Source organism: Eriocheir sinensis, chromosome 12, assembly GCF_024679095.1.
Source record: "Eriocheir sinensis breed Jianghai 21 chromosome 12, ASM2467909v1, whole genome shotgun sequence".
Taxonomy (NCBI): Eukaryota; Metazoa; Arthropoda; class Malacostraca; order Decapoda; family Varunidae; genus Eriocheir; species Eriocheir sinensis.
In genome coordinates, this window is record NC_066520.1 from 23,030,631 (window position 1) to 23,052,875 (window position 22,245).

The window sequence follows — 22,245 nt, forward strand, 5'->3', positions numbered from 1 at the left end:
TTTCTTTGCTTTTTATTATTTTTTATTGTTATTTTTTCTTAGTTTTCGTTGTTTTTCGTTATTTTTTGTTTTCTTTATTGTTATTTTTTTTCTCTATGTTTTGTTATTGTTTTGTTATTTTTATTGTTATTTTTTCATCTATTATGCTATGTCATTTATTGTTGCTCTATGTTATTTTTGCTTTTTTTTGTTATTTTCTATTGTTATTTGTGTTATTGCCATTTTTCTCTTAGCTGTTGTTTTCCCTCAGTGTTGTTTGTGTTGCTTCAGGAATCAGTTGCTGCAATACCTTCACTCAGGCATTATGTACAAATGACGACGCAATATTAACTAGAGACTGAGATATTTGACTTGCTATTTATCATTATTTTCTTATTTAACTGTTCAATCACGTAAACTTGTTTCTTCTTGCATTATAAAGTCAAATTTCAACTCATATTTCCCTTGTCATTAATGTTTATTTTCTTTATAATTGCGTAGTTTTTTTTTTCCTTATTTTATCTTCATTATATTTTGTCTCCATTTTCTTTGTTGTTTGCATATTATTAATTCTTATATCTCGGTTATTTACAACGCATATTTATCCTACCTTTGTGTGTGTGAGTGCGAGTTTGCGTGTGCGAGTGATTGCGTGCTTGTAGTGGGTAAAGAGGAGGAGGAAGAGGGGAAGGAAGAGGGGGATGGGGAAAGGAGTAAGAGGAGGAGGAGGATGGGAAGGGAGCGGAGGATACTGTAGGGAAAATAGGAGAAGGAAACGAAGAAGAAAGAAAACGAGAACAAGAATGAGGACAAGGATAACTACAGAAGAGAAGGAGGAAGAGAAGGAAGATGAAGATAAAAAGCGGAGGATACTGAAAGAAAAAGTAGAAAGAACACGAAGAAGAGGAAACAGGACACGAAGAATAACGAAGAAGAAGGAAAATGAGAACAAGAAAGAGAACAAGGATAACAACAGAAGAGGAGGAGGAAGAGGAGGAGAAGGAAGACGAAGAGAAAAAGCGGAGGATACTGAAAGAAAAAGTAGAAAGAACACGAAGAAGAGGAAACAGGACACGAAGAAGAAGGAAAATGAGAACAAGAAAGAGAACAAGGATGACTACAGAAAAGGAGGAGGAAGAGAAGGAGAAGGAAGATGGAGAAAAAGCGGAGGATACTGAAAGAAAAAGTAGAAAGAACACGAAGAAGAAGAGGAAAGAGAAGACGAAGCAATGAGGCAAGAAAGAGAGCAATGATAACTACGAACCGAAACAACAACAGACGAAGCAGCAACAGAAGGAGAAAAAGGACCGTCGTGCATGAATGAGGAGTTTTATCATCCGTGGTTATCAACTTTGCACCGCCACCACCGCGCCTCCGCCTCGCCCAACGACAACTCCCGCCTCAGGAAGCGCCCAAGTTGGTGTGGACGGCACGAGTTTCCCGCAACTTTTCAGATAACAGGAGCCTCAGCTGAGCGTCTCCCAGGTGCGTGGAGGCCGAACTTTCACTTGTCCACCTGAGCTTCTGCTGTCACCACCTATACAACCTATCAATATATATATTTTTTTTCGTCTTCCAACTTCTCCCCTAGTCCTGTTTTCTCCCCATCCTCCGCATCCTATTCCCCATTCCCGTCTTCTTCTTTCTCTTCCTCCTTCTACTTCTCTTCCCTTGACAATACCTCTACAAACTATCAATACAGGTTTTTTGTCTTTTTCCTACCTGCACCAATGCCCTTTCACTTGTCTACCTGCCTCTTCTGACGCCACTTTTACGATCGATCTACTCACCTTGTTATACCTACCTCCCTTTCTACCTTTACCTTTGTACCTGAGCATCGATTGACACCATCTCTAGAATATATCAATGCAGCTTTTTTGACGTACCTTTCTCTTCTAACTGACTCGACACCTTCTCCATCTGCCTCTCCTGACATCTCTTCTATACCTCCTCCATCTGTCTATCTATATATCTTTCTTTCCTTCCTTCGTAGCTGTATCAATGCGCTATGCCTCTTCTGCCTTACAATTAGCCTTCCTTCATTGGGTTTACGTGTTGCTCAAATGTATATGTGTAAGTATGTGTGTAGATATGTAAATGAGTGTGTGTGTATATATGTATGAATTGCGGCATGTTCGTAAGCGACAAGGAAACAATACTGATCAATTATGACTAGAAAAAAAACACTGAAAAATTACTGAACACGTTATTACCACAGGAAGCAAAAAAAGTATATCGGCCAAAAAAATAAATAATACTGAAAAAACACATAATAAGGTACGTGAATAAATAATAATAATAATAAAATAACTTACTCATAGACACTACCTAAACTTGAGCAACGAAAAGAAGAAAAAGTCGAGAGTTCACCGCTGCATTTTTAACTCGCTCGCCGGGATTTTATGTCACTTAACGTATGCAGAGAGAGACTGACTAATGACATTCTTAATTACGATATTTGCAGAGTGACTTCTTACATCCGGAGTGTCTTGAGCCCAGGGTCGGGACGCGAGGCTGGGGAGGAGAGGGAGGAAGGAAGGAAGGAAGGGGGAGGAAGAAGGAAGGAGGAGGAGGGGGGAGCAAGGGAAGTGAGAAGAGGGTGGAAGGTGGGGAGGGTGGAAGGCGGAGCAGGGAGGAGGGGGAGGAGAAGAGGAGCACTGAGGGGGTGGAGAGAGGGAGAAGGGAGGAGGAGGAGAGAAGGGGCAGAGAGGGAAGAGAGGGGGAGCAGAGGGAAGGATGGAAGAGAGAGCAGTGGGGAGGGTGGAAGGCGGAGCAGGGAGGAAGGGGGAGGAGAAGAGGAGCACTGAGGGGGTGGATGAGAGGGAGAAGGGAGGAGGAGGAGAGGAGGGGCAGGGAGGGGGAAGAGAGGGGAAGCAGTGGGAGGGGGGTAGGTCTTAGTGAACCCTGTGGACTGTGTCAATAGCGCTAAGCCGAGAGATCATAAGCAAATAACAAACTTCTCATGAAAGTTTTATTTGCATCGTGTACACTAAACGACTGCACCGGCGAGCAAAGCCACCGCCTCGATTACCATCCACCGCCGCCGCCGTCACTGCTGCCACCACCGCTACGCATGTCCTGAATTGTAACTGCATAGGTTCAGCATCCGGGCCGGTTTAGGTTAGGTTAGGTTAGTTAGATTAGGTTAGGTTAGTTAAGTTTGGTTACGTTAGGTTAGATAAGTTGTGTTAGTTTAGGTTAGGTTAGGTTACGTTAGGTTAGTTAGGTTAGGTTACGTTAGGTTACTTAGGTTAGGTTACGTTACCTATGTTAGTTAAGTTAGTTTAGGTTAGGTAAGTTAAATTAGTTAGGTTAGGTTACGTTAGGTTAGTTAGGTTAGGTTAGGTTAGCTTAGTTAGGTTAGTTAAGTTAGGTTGCGTTAGGTTAGATAAGCTGTGTTAGTTTAGGTTAGGTTAGATAAGTTAGGTTAGTTAGGTTAGGATACGTTAAATTACATGTAGTTAAGGTTAGGTTAATTAGGGATAGGTTAGATAAGGTAGGTTAGGATGGGAAGGTTACGTAAGTTAGGTTAATTAGGTGAGGATACGTTAGGTTAGATCCACTTTGATTACTTTAATATAGATACTTTGTCCCGGAAAATCCATTGTGAATAATTAGAGGACGATTACGTAATTACTTTGTGAGCTACGATTCCATCACTACAATAACAACAACGACGTAAATAATTATAAACAACCTGCTCTCTCAAGATCATCACTATTATCCACTGTGTTCACTTCTTCAGTTTTACCTTGTCCTTCTCATCTCCCTCATCATTCGACATATCTCCTCTTCATCAGCCGGTTCGTTACTATACTCCCTCTCTCCCTTTTCGTACTCCTCCTCCTCCTCTTCTTCCTCCTCCCCAGCCTCACCCCTCTTCCTCTTCTTTCCCCCAAGCCTCCCTCCCCTTCCAGGCTTACTCACGCCCCAGCACGCCGCGTCATGTGGTTCGCTGCAGATCATGGCGCAAGATAAATATCAGTTTTCACCCGGAATTTTCTCTCCTTTCCCCTCAAAAATACAGCCACATCCACACTTTTCTATGTATGTAAAGTGCGAAGCCCCTAAACACACATGCCCTCCCCCCCTCCCCCCCCCCCCCACACACACACACGGCCAAAGAGATAGATTTTTCGCTTAGGTCTTTCCTGTTTAAGTGAGTGTGTGGAATTGATTACAGTTCAGGCTCTCACTCAGTCCTCTAGTCTCTTCCCTTCTCATGTAAAATACCAAAATTAAACATAACCAACAGATACGCACTTTATAACACACTGCTTCATCTTCGTCTTCTTCTACTACTACTACTACTACTACTACTACTACTACTACTACTACTGGTACTTCGATTATCCTAGTAAAAGTAATATTAGTAGCAGTAAAAGTAGCATTCAAAATTGACCTTCTTTTTTGGCCACTCGATTCTATTTGTTTTTCACAGGATTCAACGCTGACAGCCTTTTTTTCTTGTATTCTCTTGGGTTTTTGCCCTTGAGTTGCTTCCTGACTGCATAAAAAAGGATTATTATACTGGTAGATATAATAATATGAGTAACAGTAGTAGCAGCCGTATCAGTATAATCTCCATCACTTTCCTTTAACAGCCTTTTCCTCTCCTAACCTCCTCACAACTCAGCCAAGACAATGCCCCACACAACACCCGCCACCTGTGACAAACGCCGCGGGAACAAAAGCGACAAAACTACACCCTATTGTTTCGATGATCCAAGACCTGAAACAATTGATCTAAAGAAGCCTTACGAGGAACTGCGGAGGAGGAGAGGGAGGGAGGGAAGAAAGAGGTAGGAGAGGAGGATTAGGTAGGAAGTGGGGTAAGATCGGAGCGAGGTGAGAGCGCCAAGGCAGAAAAGGAAGCCGCGACAGTTGGGGCGGCAAACCTCCCATGAAAGGTGTTGATGCTCACGCCGCGGCCAGAGATTGATCCATCATTGTGCTCCGCCAGGCCACCCGCCGCTTCGTGTATTAGAGAAGGGGAGGCAGCAATAGAGGGAAGGGAAAGGAACGGGCCATGGTGCAAAAAGTGACGGTAGGAAACATGAAAGGGCCATGATACAAGCGTAGAGAGAAAGGAAAATAACGGGTCATGATATAAGTAAAGAAAGCAAGGGGAAAGAAAGAGCCATTATTTAAGGAACGTGGGGGGAAGTATTAGTTAATTAGTTAATAAAGAGGAAGAGGATGAAATTAAGGGAATTAGGGGAGTTAGGGAGGAGAGAAATTATGAACGACGGGAAGAAGTTAAGAAAATAAGGAAGAAGAAGGGATGCAATGTAAGTAAGAGTAAAGAAAAGGCCATCAAAGGAAAGAAAATGGGAGATATGAGATAAAAAAAGTGGGAGGTATTGAACAAAAAAATAATCAGTGAAGGACAGATTGACGCAACGGAGAGCAGAAGAAAAATGACTCAAGATTTAGGGCAAAGAAAGAGGATGCGAGTGAGATGGAGGGGAAAAAAGGGAGCGCTCAAGGGTAAGGAATAAAGGACATAGGACAGAAAAAACGCAGTAAGTAGAAGAAGGGGAAGGAAAAAACAGGAAAGCCGAAGAGGAAGGAATTACAGGGAATGAGGGAGAAAAAAGGGAGTAAGTGGAAGAAGGGGAAGGAAAAAAAAGGAAATCCGAAGAGGAAGGAATTACAGGGAATGAGGGAGAGGAAGAAAGGAGAAAGAATAAAAAGGAGCCACAAAAAAGCAGTCAAAGAAACAGGCCAGAGAGGGAAAGGGAACGAGAAACAGAATGAATAAAAAGCAAGGAAATACAGATAATGAAGACAAAAAAAAGGAAATAAGAAAAGCACACGAGAGAATGGGAATGAGAGAAAAAGAGAAAAGACACAAAAACAAGCTATTAAAGACATGGGCCAAAGAAAAACGAACTGGGAAGACGCAATAGGAAGGAGTCGGAGGAGGAGGAGGAGGAGGAGGCGGTTGTGTGTGCGTCAGAGGCAGACAGAGGACGAGGTAAAGAAAAAGGTGCTGCCGACGCCGGTGACTTATTGCGCCGCTGCTGATGTTCGTCTTTTATCAGGGCATGAATAAGACCCGCCTGATTGCACCTCTGCTAGCGACAGTGTGACACGCGCAGCTAAACGGACTCAGCAGCATCACTCCGGCCTTGACGTCACATTAAAACTCATCCTTTGTTTCTTGTTAGTGATTTCCAGATCCTGCTTTAGCGACCCACTAGCCCAGAAATTGACACAGATATTTGATTTTACGATATGGTGTCTGGTAATGCGTTTATCATATTAGTGACGATACCCTGTTATGTTTTTTTTTGTTTTGTGTATTACAATGAGCTTCTAACGCTAATTTACATTCCTTTGGGGGTGTAATGGCGTGTTATGAGGCTCTCAGACACGTCACTTCACAATTATGCGCTTGATGCGAAGATGATAGGACGGGGCATTCATTTTTCCCGGGCGACATTTCAATAAGCTGGATACCGAACACACTCACTCACACGCACTCACACGCACACTCACCCCGCCCCCGACACCCACACCCACCCACACACAAACAGCTGAACCCCGACTAACTGATCCTCTCCTTGACGTTGAAAAGAGGAGGAAGAGGAAGTCAATTGCAATCTAGACAACGTGTATAGTGAGGAAACGCAGTGTAAAAACGTATCACGAGGAAGCAACGTAACACACAAACACACACACACACATACACCCTCACCCCTCGCACACACTTCCACGTCAATACATAAATCGGAGTGGGACGAATCTTTTATGGGTTGCGGTGGAGGTCCCTGGAGGCGACTTATTCCTATCTGAGATTTACGGGGAGACAAACAGCCTCTGAGGGACTGTTTGAGGGCTATGAGCGACCGCCCCAGACTGTTTGAGGGCTACGAGCGACCGCCCCAGACTGTTTGAGGGCTACGAGCGACCGCCCCAGACTGTTTGAGGGCTACGAGCGACCGCCCCAGACTGTTTGAGGGCTACGAGCGACCGCCCCAGACTGTTTGAGGGCTACGAGCGACCGCCCCAGACTGTTTGAGGGCTACGAGCGACCGCCCCAGACTGTTTGAGGGCTACGAACGACCGCCCCAGACTGTTTGAGGGCTACGAACGACCGCCCCAGACTGTTTGAGGGCTACGAACGACCGCCCCAGACTGTTTGAGGGCTACGAACGACCGCCCCAGACTGTTTGAGGGCTACGAGCGACCGCCCCAGACTGTTTGAGGGCTACGAGCGACCGCCCCAGACTGTTTGGGGGCTACGAGCCACCGCCTCCGCCTGAGAGGTTGGCTGGAGGCTGCTGGGTTAGACTTATTCACGGGGGGAGAGGTAAGGACACAGCAGTAGGCATATGATAGAGCTGCGAAGGGAAGGAAGAAAGATAAAAGACTAGTATAATGTTGTTGTTTTTTTCACGCCACACGCTCGGTTTGACTTTTGGGACTAGTAAACAAATCATCACCGCGCCATATCACAATTACACGGTTGAGATGAGTTTGAGAGGCGACGTGAACTGAACCAAAGACTAATGAAATACTGGAAAACAAAGACTGATACACACAAAAAAAACTAATATACAAGGACAAAAAAAAAAATCACCACCACGTCACATAAGAATTACCCGCTTGAGATGAACTTATGAGAAGACGAAAACCGAACAAAAGACTAAGGAAAAACTAATGAACAAATATTAAAAGTAAAAGAGAAAAGACCAAAATTCTCCTAAACAACACGTAGGCTTTAAAATACGAGCAAAAAACAGCTTCCCAGGGGACTGTTTGTTGGGGTGAAGTGCGCTGTTGTTGTCTAAAGGTCTTGCTAGGCGTTCTCTGTTTACGTTTCTTCCCGGGAATCAACACGTGGGTCACACTTCCCCGGCCGTCAATCTCCGGTTTGATGCGTGTTCGTGACTCGTCTTGGACTCACTAGACACGCCTCCTTTTGCCTCCCTGGTGTTTGAGGATAAGTTATTGATGATTGTACTTCGTTTATTCTTTTGCTCTTTAATTTGGGACGTTGGAAAGTTTCGTTTAGTCGGCGCAACACTTGTGGTCATATGCCGGAGAGAGACAGAAGGGGAAGGGCTTATAGGAGAAGGAGACAGATGCCAGGAGACGGGACACAACCCCCGCTTTGGGACGTGTTATAGTATTAAGACTGGTACTAGGATAAGAATAGACTGTGCTAACGTATCTTTGAGTCTTCTAGTTCCTCTCTTTGTCTTTATACATAGAGGAACGACTATGAGGACAGATCTGTTGTATATTTATTCTCCTCTCCTTCAAATTTGCGACTTATAATACTGAAAAAAAAAAATAGCACTAGGAGAAGAATATAACGAATTTGATAGCGTTTCCCTTGGCCTCATTGTTCCCTTCTTTTCTCTTTTGTCGTTTTACATAGAGAAAAATATTAGGACAGAGCGATGTTATATATTGTTTTAGCATATAACAGGGGCAGTGTTATGATACTGAGATACTGTAATACTAGGAGAGGAATAGACCCTAGTGGAATATCCTTTGATCTTCTGTCTGATTTCTTTGTCTCTTTACACAGAAAATAAAAAAAATGACAAATCTGTTTTTTGCTATAATCTTGCCCTCGTGTATTCTGGGTTATTGCTCCCGTCCTTCCGTTCGCGCTTATCCAGACCCATCCCTTATAGTGCTGTCTGTGATACGTCAACGGGACAAAAAATAAAGCTTCTTATCCTTTTTATCACAGGCGAAAGAAATCACAGGAGTGTCTCGCTCTACGCCAGTAAATCTGACTCTGGTAGTTTTTTGCATGTCTTCGTGTCCTGTCCGTATTCCCATCGTCTTTATTCTCTTCTAACTTCCTTAACATCTTCCGCTTCCTCTTGGTCTTCCTCCTCTTCATATCCTTACCCATTCCCAACTTCATCTTTATATATCTTTTCTTCCTTCTTTAAATACTTCCTACCCTCTCCCTCCTACTCCATCTCTCCTCTTCCTCCTCCTCCCCGTTCTCCGCCTTCACCAGCTGCCCCTCCTCCTCCCCCTCCTTCTCCACCTTGAAGAGCTGCACCGCCTTCTCCTCCTACGCCTCCATCTCCTCTTATTCTTCCTCTTGTTGATACGAAACATATGAAAGGGTAGGTTAATCTGGCAGGAGGAAGAGGAGGAGAAGCAGGCAGGTAAAAGCAGAATGTTTGCTCCACACACCAGAATTCTGACGGCGCGAAAGAAAGGGAGCAAAAATTCATCCTGGTACGGCAAAAGTATCGGTTCCGCTGAGAAGTCGTGCAAACTTTATTAAAAATTTACCTAAGCCTCACGCGGCGCCTTGAACGGGAACTTTTCTGATAACCTTCGCGAGTAAAGGAAGGAAAAAAAGAACGCCGACGAAGGAAAACTCTCGCGCAAACAGAAAACGAAACTTGGCGGCTATTTTTATTTAATTATCCCATTAACAGAAGCACCAGCAAGTTAGCAAGGTACGCATATATGATTTGATGCCTCAGTTTATTTTTTTTTCGTCTTTTTTCGCTCGCATTCTTTTAGCATAAGCGCGGTAAAGAGTGAAGCGAATATGATGATTTTTTTTCTAAGCGAATTTGATGTTTTGATTTTTCGATTATATAAGTTTTCAGTAAATACGTGAAAGTAGATTCGCTCATTTGCAAGAATAAAAAAAAGGGTAAATTCGCTTAAAGATTCGAAACTCTAAAGTCCTGATTTACGTTGCACTGGACCACTATTTAATCTGTTCGCTATACCCTATTTATCCATATTTCTCCCTATTCCAGTTTATTCCTATTTATCCCATTTGTCAATTCCTTATATATTCTCTCCATCTACCATTGTTTTTAACCTTCTTCTTTTCTCTTCTATCCACACTTCACCCCAGCAGGAAGAGAAGAGAAGAGAAGAGAAGGGAAGGGAATGGGAAGTGAAGTGAAGTGAAGGGTAGGGAAAGGAAGGGAAAGGAAGGGAAAGGAATTGGAAGTGAAGGGAAGGGAAGGGAAGGAAAGGGAAGGGAACACGTGGCGACTTCTTTAACGGATAACTGGTCAGACACTCGATGTCCGGACCGGCAGGCGGTCATATCGGATTAATGTATGAGTGAGTAGGTGGAAGACTGACTGACTGACTGACTGACTGAATGGAGGCGGATAAACGTAAAGGGGAACATAATAACAGAGACATAGCGTTTATAACCTCAACGGGTATACTTAAAACAGCCAACAGAACAGAATGAACGAGGGAATAAGTGAAATAAAGACTTACTGAATAACTGAATGGAGACGGAGAGACGTAAAGGGGAACATAATAACAGAGACACAGCGTTTACAAGCTCAACGGGTATACTTAAAACAGCCAACAGAACAGAATGAACGAGGGACTAAGTGAAATAAAGACTTACTGACTGACTGAATGGAGACGGAGAGACGTAGAAAGGAAATGCGTAATAGAGACATAGCGTTTACAAGCTCTCTGGCCATTATCAATATAGATAACAGAACATTCAAAATCCCAGACACAGACAGATTGGGTTAATGAATGAGTGAAGAAGAGAAAGACTGACTGATTGACTGAATGATTGGTGGCAAATAGACGTCAAGGGGAGCAGAATAATAGAGATGGCATTTACAACCTCAATGGGTATCAGAATAGGTAACAGAACAGTCATAATTCAGAAAACAGACAGATTAATGAATGACTGAATAAGTAAAGCATGACAAACTGACTGGTTGGTGACACATACACGTAGAGACAAACAGAATAATAGAGATTTAGCGCTTACAACCTCACTGGCCATCAAACACTCAACAGAACATTATGTATTTCGAAAACAGACAGATTAATGAAAGAGTCAATCAGCGAAGGACTGACTGACTGACTGAACGGTGACATAGACGTAAAGGGAGGCATGATAATAGAGATATAGCATTTATAACGTCAATAGGTATCATCAAAACAGCCAACGTGACATTCAGAATTCCGAAAACCTTGCCTTAGAAAATAGGGGATCAAAAAAGGGAAGATAAACCTGGAAAGGCTATGCGCGGCGGTACAGATATATGAGATGCTAACGTCAGGCCTGCGTGGATTTATCGCTAAATATATATATCAGGAGGGATGCTGGCGGCGGGATGTATGCGGGAGGCGGCCGGTAAGGAGAGGCGGCGGAGGTGAGGGCGAGGCCACGGTCTCCCTTCATTCCTCGACCTAGATTCAAGTACGCCAGGGAACGGAAAATACGGAGGAAACTCGACCTAAACTGAGGTACGATAGGGAACGGGAAGGAACGGGATGGAACGGGAAGGAAACTCGACAATAAGAAACGGGAAGGAACGGGAAGGAACGGGATGGAACGGGAAGGAAACTCGACAATAAGAAACGGGAAGGAACGGGAAGGAACGGGAAGGAACGGGATGGAACGGGAAGGAAACTCGACAATAAGAAACGGGAAGGAACGGGAAGGAACGGGGTGAGAACTCAACTTAAACTAAAGTATACGATAGAGAACGGGATCCACAGAGGAGAACTAAAATATGACCCAGAGATTGTGTGTTGCGAGCGTGGTACTTGAGCATCACCTCCATGATTTGCGATAATAAAAGATTAAAAACACTAACAGACAGACACAAGAGAGGCAGCCCCGACAGGAGGACAGACACAGAGAAGGACAGTCATAAAAAGCGGTCAAGAATCTAAACACTCATGAAGGTATAACACCATTGAGAGTTCTCAGGGAGATGATGGTGTAAGGGAAAAGAGAGAGAGAGAGAGAGAGAGAGAGAGAGAGAGAGAGAGAGAGAGAGAGAGAGAGAGAGAGAGAGAGAGAGAGAGAGAGAGAGAGAGAGAGAGAGAGAGAGAGAGAGAGAGAGAGAGAGAGAGAGAGAGAGAGAGAGAGAGAGAGAGAGAGAGACTCACACACACACGCAAATATCTAGCACATATTGCATTCAGCTCTCCTGTCGTCTCTCTCTGCGTGTTCAGTCTCCGTGACGGAGGGAGAGGAGCGTGAATATCGCCCCTGCCTCCTGAAGCGACTGAGCGGCACGGCTGATTGCCTGACGGGATGGCTCGGCCGCTCAACGCCAGTTTGGCTCCAATTTCTCTCTTCACGGCTTCGGGCCTCGTAATGCATATGAATACGGCAGTCTTGAACGGAGAGCGATGAACGACGCCTCCGTCTTGATTTTCGTATCGTGTGAGTGTAGCAAGTGAGTGAAGCGACCACTGGCGGGACACAGGGCACCATTACGTTTTTTTATTAGGTTCACGGAGGTTCTTTGGTTGGAAAAGTAACATGGCGCGTGGCCTCGACAGAGATCAAACATTCACGTTGATTTACCTAAGCGAAGTTAACGTCAATAACACAAGTCAGTGAGTAAGATCCCTGCTGTGAGTCAACAAAGTAACACGTTTACCTTTTATGCACGATTACAATTCGCCGACATTAGTTTCAAACCCCATTACGTTGATTTACTTGGTAGAGTCAATCGGGACCATAATACGTAATAACAAAGACAGACAGGATAAGAGCGAAGTTTACTAAAGAATAAAGGACAGCACAATATTCCAACAAAAAGGGTACATAATAAAATAGGGTCAAGTTATAAATATTTGTTGGAGATTACTTTTGAAACTGAAGAAAACCGAGGTAGGCGTAATGGAGACGGCAGCGAAAGGAGAGAAAAGAAAGATCAAGTGAGGAGGAGAGAGCAGAGGCGCATGAAGGGGCTTAAGAGGCCTTGGAACAAAGCGGCGGCGTGGCGGGCGGGGAGGAAAAGGCGGCTCTGCAGAAGCGCTTTGATCTGAAATGTTCTTCCAGACGAGGCGGCGGATCTTTGGCTTCGTGCTTACCAGACTGAATAAACGACCCGGTGGAGTGTGAGGGAAAGACGAGGTACATTATCCTACCACGCTCAGACAATGTATAGCTTCGATCTCTCCCTTCAGGTCCATACAAAAGATATATATTGCAGGCATGACGATCAGGGTCCTTTTAGTTTGGGTACGAGTGTCATTTTTCTACAGTTGCTTCATGTTGGTAATGACAAAATGGAGCAAGTGGAGGTTTGGGCGATAAAGTAATGAAAGATTAAAATTGGTTCGGTTATTGGTTTGGAATTGGTCATACGCGGCTTTGTTTGGGCACAAGTATAAAAGTGTTAGTTACTTCATGGTGGAAATGGCAAAATCGAGCGGAAAGGGAGGCCGGGAGATATTATTATGGGCATTTAAAACCGGTTTGGATATTGGCCCGGAATTGGTCACCTCGCCAATCCGTCAGTCAGGGCCATGGCGGACGACTGTGTGGATATATAAAACGGCACTCGCATAAAAGAGCCTTTCCTCGCTGCGAAATGAACCATCACTTGCGATTATTATTTTTGAAAGCGATCAATATCACGCGAATTATTGCTATATTCCGGCTGTGCTCGTTGAGATAGACTGAATGAAAGTTTGCACACTGTCGCGTGAGGAATTTATGGATCCAATGCTTCATCTGAGTTTCAACGGCGAGTCAACCAGTTTTGTGCCTTTTGTCACTGCAGCTCAAAGCGTCGCGGCCAGCACGTGATCTGTTCCTCGCCCGCACACACCAGCACAGCCTGGCTCGCCGCCCCCTGCCCTTCCCTGTTCCCATTCCGTTCCTACCTCCCTCCCGCCGCCAGAGTTATGGTGCTATGGTGCCAACGACCGACAGGGGACCAAGGGGTTTCCGAACAAATTCCCTAAATATTTTTTTAACCCACAAACAATCAACGCCGGATAATGAGAGTATAGTTGTATTTCATATTGACGAAGGACGAATGGCAATTATATATGTATGCGCGGAATAAGCTTTGATATCAGAGACACTTGCAACTAATGATTTTCTAGATATTTATTTTTCGCACCAAAAAAATCCACTCTGTTTTATTTATAAAAAAATGTAAATGTATATCATATAACGTGTCCCTCTGATTGCTGTGAAAAATATTAGTTAAGCTCAATCTTTTATATTTATGATTATTCTGTAGATCTCAAATAATTAACACAACATATAGCCTGTTAAGAGTCACGATATTTGCTGCACTTGTAACAATGCTAGGTCACGTAGACGCCGAGCCTGTTCCCAACGAGACGCGTGGGCCGTGAATGATGATGATTAATGCATGAAGTGATCGTATTTGTAAGCCCTCGACTTGCAACACGGACTTGTGGCACTTGAAGCGATGCGGCGGCCACAACGAGGTGAGGCCTTGAGGGTCTTACCTTTTTTTTCTTCAAGGGCGGAAAGTCTGGGATCTTGAACATGCAGGGAAGCACGTGTTCATTTATCTTTAGTGTTCCGCGGATGCCGTAAGTTTGAATTTCACTTGTGGCGACGCTTTGCTAGGCGCTGGAGTGCCATCCTAAGTAGGCGTTCAGGCGGCGTTACGAGAGGCACCAGAATGGATAATCAAGGCAGCAGGAAAAGAGATCGAGGCCTTACAAGAGAACACACAAACGCATGGAAAAAGTGAAGGACCTGGAGAGAACTGCACACCTCGCCCAGAGAAAAAAAATACTAAAAAATAAATAAAATGTATACAAAAAGTCCGTGCAAAGGTTAGACACTCGATCACGCGGGCCGAGGCGAGGCGAGTCGAGGTTTGTGTGCGTGTGTGCGAGTGCGTGTGCGTGTGTGTGTGTGTGTGTGTGTGTGTGTGTGTGTGCGCCTGACCCTCCCTCCCTCCCCTGTTCCTCACTGCTAGGCCGTTCGAGTGTCATGGAGAGACGGCGTTTTATTTCTTTTTCCCTCGCTCGTTACAGGTTTTGGCAGGACGCGGCCACGGCTGCAGTGTTGTGTGGCGCCTCTTGCCCCCTGCTCACCCCGACTCACGGCCTGTGTTTACTTTTTCTTTCCTTTTCTTTTACTTTACTTGAATGATCCTAGCCGTGTATTTTGATCCGTAGTAAAGTGAACGGCAGATATGTAAGCAAATATAAGCATTGCTCACATTTCTAGTATATACATTGTGGTTTACCGTAGCGTTGCCTAGCTTCGAAATGTAATATGTTTTCTGTCCTGTCTGATTGCTAGCCATGACGCTACTAATCGGAGCTTTGTATGTAGTGATCGATAGATAATTGATTAATGACTGATGATGATTGATAGAATGACTCGCTGCCTGCCTGCATGACCAATTGGCGGACTGACCTGCTGGCTGGACTTCGTGGAAATGATTACCACCCAATCTGCACAGATCCAACAAACAGCCTAAAAGATTACGACACAGCAGAAAAAATATTAGGTTTTTATTCTGCTATATGTCAATGGCAGTCAGCGGTTAGGGAGCATTCACGGTTGGCTTGAGCGTGTGAGTTGCTTTGACAGGTATTCAAATTAAGTGTTACTGATGACATTATGCAAAATATTCACGAGTCATTGAAATCTATTTAAACGTTATTTTGAGTTAAACCAGTGTCCGAGTGGTGTGTTTAGCAGGGTGTGAAGGGGCGAGTGTGTGTGTGCGTGTGCGTGTGTGTTGAGATATATTTACCTAGGAGAGGGATGTTCTTATGACTGGCAAACAAATATATATAGGCGATTGCAATAATGACAATGAGTAAATCAATAAAAAATAAATGATAACAATAATAAAAGTAATAATATCATTGACAATTATGCATTCGGTTTGCAGTGTCTCGGCGCAGAAGCCCTCCTTGATAAGTTTATAAGCTCGCGGCTCAAGGTTATCAGCCAACAATTAACAGGTGACACTCCCTGAATATTGGCCTGTCAGGGGAGACTTGCCCGGCCCGCCTCCGCCTGCACCGCGCGCTCCACCCCAACGAACACGCGGCTAACCACAGCGACACCCTTCCCCGCACGACACGCCGCCAAGATGATGGAAGCTGTGCACACTCCCAATCTGATTTTATTTTACAGCAAAGGAGACAGTACAAGGGCAAAATAAATCGAGACAAAAAAGCCAGCTAACCACAACCCCTATAAAAAGAAGTGTAGACGAGTTGCCAAATGAGGTCAATTTCGGGATAGTGTTTTGATTCTCCTCTCTTGGTCAAATCGAGTAATAGGCAGGAGGAAATACTGACGAAGAAGGAAATACAGACGGAGGAGGAAATGCAGACGAAAAATAAACTAATAATATTCTCTGATTTTCATTTCTAGTAGAGTTTTATTTTTTCCTATTCTGAACGGTTCCCTGAGACGCAGTTCCCTATAGTATATCATGCCCTATACTTCCTGGCTAAATACATCTTGTTACGTTGCACGGACAAGAGAATCAGATTTTAATGTACTGGTTGATCTAATAAGAAATTCCAGAGTGCCTTCGTTGGCTTTCCCTGCCTTGTGGGTTGAGCAATATCACCTTGTTTCCTCACTAGACTGACCTGCTATCAGAGGAGTGACAAGGTTAGTCTCTACATATTGCGTAAGGAAAGATAAGTGACCGCGGCTCGCTTCGGATTATGGCCGGTATCAAAAGACACTTTCGTTTCTCACATCAGCTATTTTTAAAGGTCAAAGAGGGGGTCAGTCGGGTTATATTGAGTGTTTCTTCAGGTTCATGGAAAAGAAGATAGGTCAAACTACCACCAGGGTCATAAAACTACTGGAAATGCCCTAAACTCCTACGAAAGCCTTACCAAATATGTGAAGCAGCGACAGTGACATCTCTTATTCTCCCCCAAAAAGCATTTAAGTCATACTTCCACTCTTTGGCTAAGAAAAAAAAAACATTGTAAATTAAAGCCTGGGGTTAATCAGGAGTTACATCCGCCGAGCAGCTTGTCATCTCAGGTAGACTGGGTACGCAGGTAAAAGCTGATCGAAGAGGAAATTACTCGAGATTATTGGAGACGCTGACTGATCTAAGAAAGCTAGGGAACGAAAGGCCATAAGATGATTGGAGTCCCTGCCATCCCGGGTATTAAATTTTGTGACGGACTGATGAATTAGCATCTGATGGAACGTAGGTTTTCATTACGTATGTGTTCTACATTTTTCCATTTCCTGAATTATGTAGATTACTACGAGAACAGAATTCGACTTTCTCAGTATCTTAAAATAACTAAAAGGAATAATGTTTGATTTCTTAGACCAGAATTGCACTTTTTTGAACAATCATTAATTTTTGGAAGTCTATAAAACACATTTGACAATAAATATATCGCTAATATTCGTTTACTTTGCAGCAGACTAGTTTGTTTTTTCAGCATATTATTTTTACGGTAACATTCATTTGGCGTAATTGTTAGGCGAGGCAAGACGCCCACATCGACCCCGCAGAGAAGTGACAGGTTATGGAGGGAAAGAGAAAGACCATAAGAAAGATTAACAGGAGGATACACGGCCGGGAGCACACATACGCGCACGCACACGCACACGCACACACGGAAGAAAGAGAAATAATCTAAAATCCTACGTCAAAAGGGATTTTTTAATCTAATTTGAAGATATGAAAAACTCACCTCGTCGCGTGTGTCCTCCAACGCAATGGTGTCTTCTTTTCCCAAGAGCAGCGAAGTTTTTTCCTTTAAGCTGCTTCCGATGCTATAAAATCTATTAGCCTGCAATGAGAAACATATCAGGCATGCAGAAATTAATGAAGCTTATCCAAATGAACACAAAACTTGCTTCATATCAATAAATAGCATAAATAATTTCATAACCAAGAAATTTTTGAGCCATAACTGTTTATGATATATGAGAAACTGGAAAATAATTTAGACTAACATATTAAGAAATATAACATTGCCTTCACACAAAAGTATACGCCATAAATTACAAACCAGTACAAGGGCATATAGGTCAGCAAACATATATATTCAACATCACTGGCAAATATTTGGGAAAGCTCACAAGGAAAAGTATATGCATGAAGATACAAAATATCAAATGTCTATCTCCTGGAGAATCAACAGCGAGCACCTCACCTGCCTGTTCTGCCTCGCTCTCCCGGAAGCTGCGATGAAGAAACACGTGCACTGAATGTCTTTGCACATGAATAATATCTAAACCAATGACGATCAAACACACACACAGAAGAATATAACAGGCATCAAACATTATCTAACACAATAATTTGCCTGCATAAACAATAATAATAATAATAATAATAATAATAATAATAATAATAATAATAATAATAATAATAATAATAACCCATCAGCATACATGTATAAACAAATCACAAATATTATTACATGATGATGGACGTTGTTATCTGAATACACACAGAATCATTTGAGAAAACATGCGAGTGGTAATGTATCACAGAGAATGAATAGCCACGTATGTAAATAAGACTGTACCTGCAATGGTTAACCTTCACCGTAGAGGCAAAAGCTGGAACTGGGGAACATAAGTAAAGACAGATATATGCAAACGTAGACAAATAGGAATAATTAAAATGATATGTTTGTGGGGTCAAGATAATAATTCATCTGTGATATTGACACAAACATATCCCTTAAAGGTATCGTTTATTTCCAAGAACGTGTGTGTGTGTGAGTGTATGTGTGAGTGCGTGTGCGTGTGCGTGTGCGTGTGTCTGTGTGTGTGTGTGTTTAATATCTGAGTAAGAATTCTGAAGGTTTAAACAAATTACTTACTTGGAGAAGCACGAACCGATAAGGCCATTAATAAGAAAAACCTCGAATTAAAAACAACTTCAAAGGAAACTCTGCTATCTACAATACACAGTTCTCCCCAGCAAGATTTACGTTACTTGAAAAGCTTGCCAGACGAGAACACTTGGGCATCGATAAGCCATAATGCGTAACTAAAGAATGCACGAGTGACCTGGCCCCTGTATCTTATCATCTAAATATTTTGCTAGTGTTGGTCATGTTGGTAGTGGTGGTAGCAGTGATTGTGGTGAGGGAATGGGTGGTGGTGGTTTGTGGAATGGGTGCATGTTATAGGTAGAAGTGGTTATAGTAATGATAGAGGGGAATGGTGGTAGTGTTGGTGGTGGTGGTCGTCGTTTGTGTGGGGAGGTGCATCATAAAAGTAGCAGTGGCAGTAGTGACGGGGAATGGGGAGCCGCTTGAGGTCGTTTGTGTGGGTGGGGGAATCACGTGAGCCCTTCTGGGCGGTAATAGGGGCCTGGCACGTGCTCCTGTATTGATCGAGGGTCGTGGAGGGCCGGTGCGGGGCGTGAGCAAGACACTCATGACCTGCCCCGCGCCGCTGAGGGTCGGGGCGTAAAAGGAACCGCTATGACGAAGGATAAGGGAAAGCTTGGGACTGTATGGTGGTGATGGTACATATTAGTAGTGATAGAAGTGACGAAATAGGTAGAGAGGAGAAGGGTGGACACTACAACCCTATCATTACTGACCATTACTGACCATTACCAACACCCAGCATCTAAAGAATAGTAATGAAGATAATAAGGATAATAACAGCAATAATACCAACATTGCTGATAATAAAGACGATGATTAATGTAAAGGAATAAAAAACCGGTATTACTACTACTATAATTACTCGCTTTACTGTTGCTACTACTACTACTACAGCTACTACTACTACTTCTACAGCCACAAGTACGTATATGACAACACAAGTAGGGTAGAATATGACATTTCTTCTCTAGTTACTTAAATACTTAGTCAGGTGTGCGCTGGTGTGAAGATTAGCATACCTGTTTAGTCCAAATCTCGATTCTCACCTTCCTTTTGAGTTGATCCTGGACACCTGAGGAAAGGAGAAACGGGAACGTGGATGTGACAGTCGGTCTTGAGTTATAAGGTGATGAATGTGCAAGAAAGAAAGGGAAAGAAGACCAGACAAGAAGGAAAGAAATAAAAAGAACAAACTAAATAACGAACGAAAGAAAGAAAATAAAGTAGGTAGAAATAAAGACAGGAATCAAGAACGAACGAAACAAAGAAGAAGAAAAGATTAAGCAAAAAATACGATATAAACCACCTCATTTGCAATTCGCCTTTACTTTTTTATTTCTTATGCGAGAGGAGACTGATCAAGAGCTAATGAAAAAAATACGCTTAACATACTCCTGCCAATTTAATGTAAAGAGGCAATTATGTTTATAAAGACATTAAAAAACAAGCCCATCATTAAGTGCTCCGGTAATGAGTCGGGCAGTTATCGCACCAATATTTCATCTGCCAGCTTTCAGGGGCAACATTTACATCACTGTCAGAAAGCGAGAAGCACAGATTCGTCACTGGAAAGTATGAAAAACAAGCAAAATTAACATGATCTTACGTCCAAACAGGATAAGGTTGGCATGATTAGATACCCCGACATTGCTACGCTTCCGGAAATTATAGGTTCGAAACAATGATTACAAGATACCATTACTAAATTACGTGGTCTGGTGTAATTATTCTCACCGCAATTGCTCTTCGGGACTCGCCGGGAGGGAGGTAACATTTGAATCTCATCTCCTCAAGCAACACAAGAATTATAGGTTCAAAACAATAACTGCAAGATACCATTAATAAATTACGTGGTCTGGTTTTGTAATTAATCTCACGGCAATGACTCGTTAGGACCCGAACAAAAGGGAGGTAACATTAGAACCTCATCTCCTTAAGGAACACTGAGAATTATAGGTTCAACAGAATAGCTACTAGATATCATTACTATATTACGTGGCCCATGTGTTGAAATTTATCTCATGGCAATCACTCGTAAGGACCCGAACGAAAGGGAGGTAACATTAGAACCTCATCTCCTTAAGGAACACTGAGAATTATAGGTTCAATAGAATAGCTACTAGATATCATTACTATATTACGTGGCCCATGTGTTGAAATTTATCTCACGGCAATCACTCGTAAGGACCCGAACGAAAGGGAGGTAACATTAGAACCTCATCTCCATAAGCAACCCTAAGAATTATAGGTTCAATAGAATAGCTACTAGATATCATTACTATATTACGTGGCCCATGTGTTGTAATTTATCTCACGGCAATCTCTCGTTAGAATCTGCCGGAAGGGATGTAACATTAAAATCTCATCTCCTTATGGAACAGTGCCCCCTCGTGACGCCGTGAGCTCTATCTATAGGTCGGAAAAGTCCTTAAAACATAATAAATTACTACCCGTGATGCTAAATTCATTTCAAGTACGATATAAACAAACAAATAACTCAGCTCAACCACGATGCAGTGTCTCCAGGGAGGTTGGAAAATAATTAAATTCTTCTTTGGGTGCATTAAATCACACCACTCCAGAATATATCCATTTCATCAAGAGGAGGAGACCAGATTTACATTTTTCTTGGTGTTCGGTAAATACCTCATCCATTAGAGGGCGCCTGCATCCATCCACTCAGGGAAAGGTTAGTGGGCAGCCCTCGCCTCGGCACACGCGGCCATCCATCACCCGGGCATTGTTTTAGAGCGGCCCTGGGCGATGCTCCCTCCTCGGTCCCTCTGCGGGGTTACCTTTCCTCGAAGTGCCGTGTTTCCCTCCCCAACACTTGAGAGTTTTCACCACGGCATCCTCCCTCTCACGTATTAGAGCTCGTTCGCCAATCTACAGCACCTCACAGCCTCTCAAATCCTTCCCCCCGCCTCTAGATCGTCATTAGTTTTCCTTTTCCGTTCCTTGTCCCCTTCTCCTCTTCCTCCTCTAATTCCATGCTTGCTTTCAACCTAACATGTCCAGCCTTCTGCTAACCAACCTTTAAATCCAATCTAGAGTCTCATCGTTTCTACATTCTTCTAAGCTAATTCCACTCTTCCTCCTACTCCTCCTCCTCTCACTCATCCTTTTTGGGGGCTTAACGGATTCAATCTCCAGTGAACCAGCCTTCAAGTCCAGTGCATCATGTTTTACTTCTTTCCATCTCTCCATTCTTTGCCTCACCTCAAGAGCCATCTTCTCCAGCCCTGAATTTCACCTTTAGCCCGACAGTCTTCCCCTTCGCGTCCCACCTGCCTTTTTCCTCCCCTCCGGCCTGCGTCGCCTCCGCCTGCGCACTGGGTTACACGTGACTCTCGCCGTCCACGTAACGCTTTTCCTAGAGGAGGTTATTTCTGTCTTTCTCATATAGGTGATACGGCGTTTCCTGGAGCTTCTTTTTTATGATATTAGAGCGTCGCGTGGGACAGGAATAGACGCCCACACTAGCACAATATGGAGGAAGCTTGTCTAACCCCTCATTCATACCCACTAACCCCTAGCCAACATATTCACAACGTTCTTTCACCAGTGCGACGGATAGAAGCACCGAAGCCACGCGCAGTTATAGCGTACGCCCTTCACCTTGTCTTTACATAACCTCTCTCTCTTCTACCCTCGAACACACACTATGGACACGTT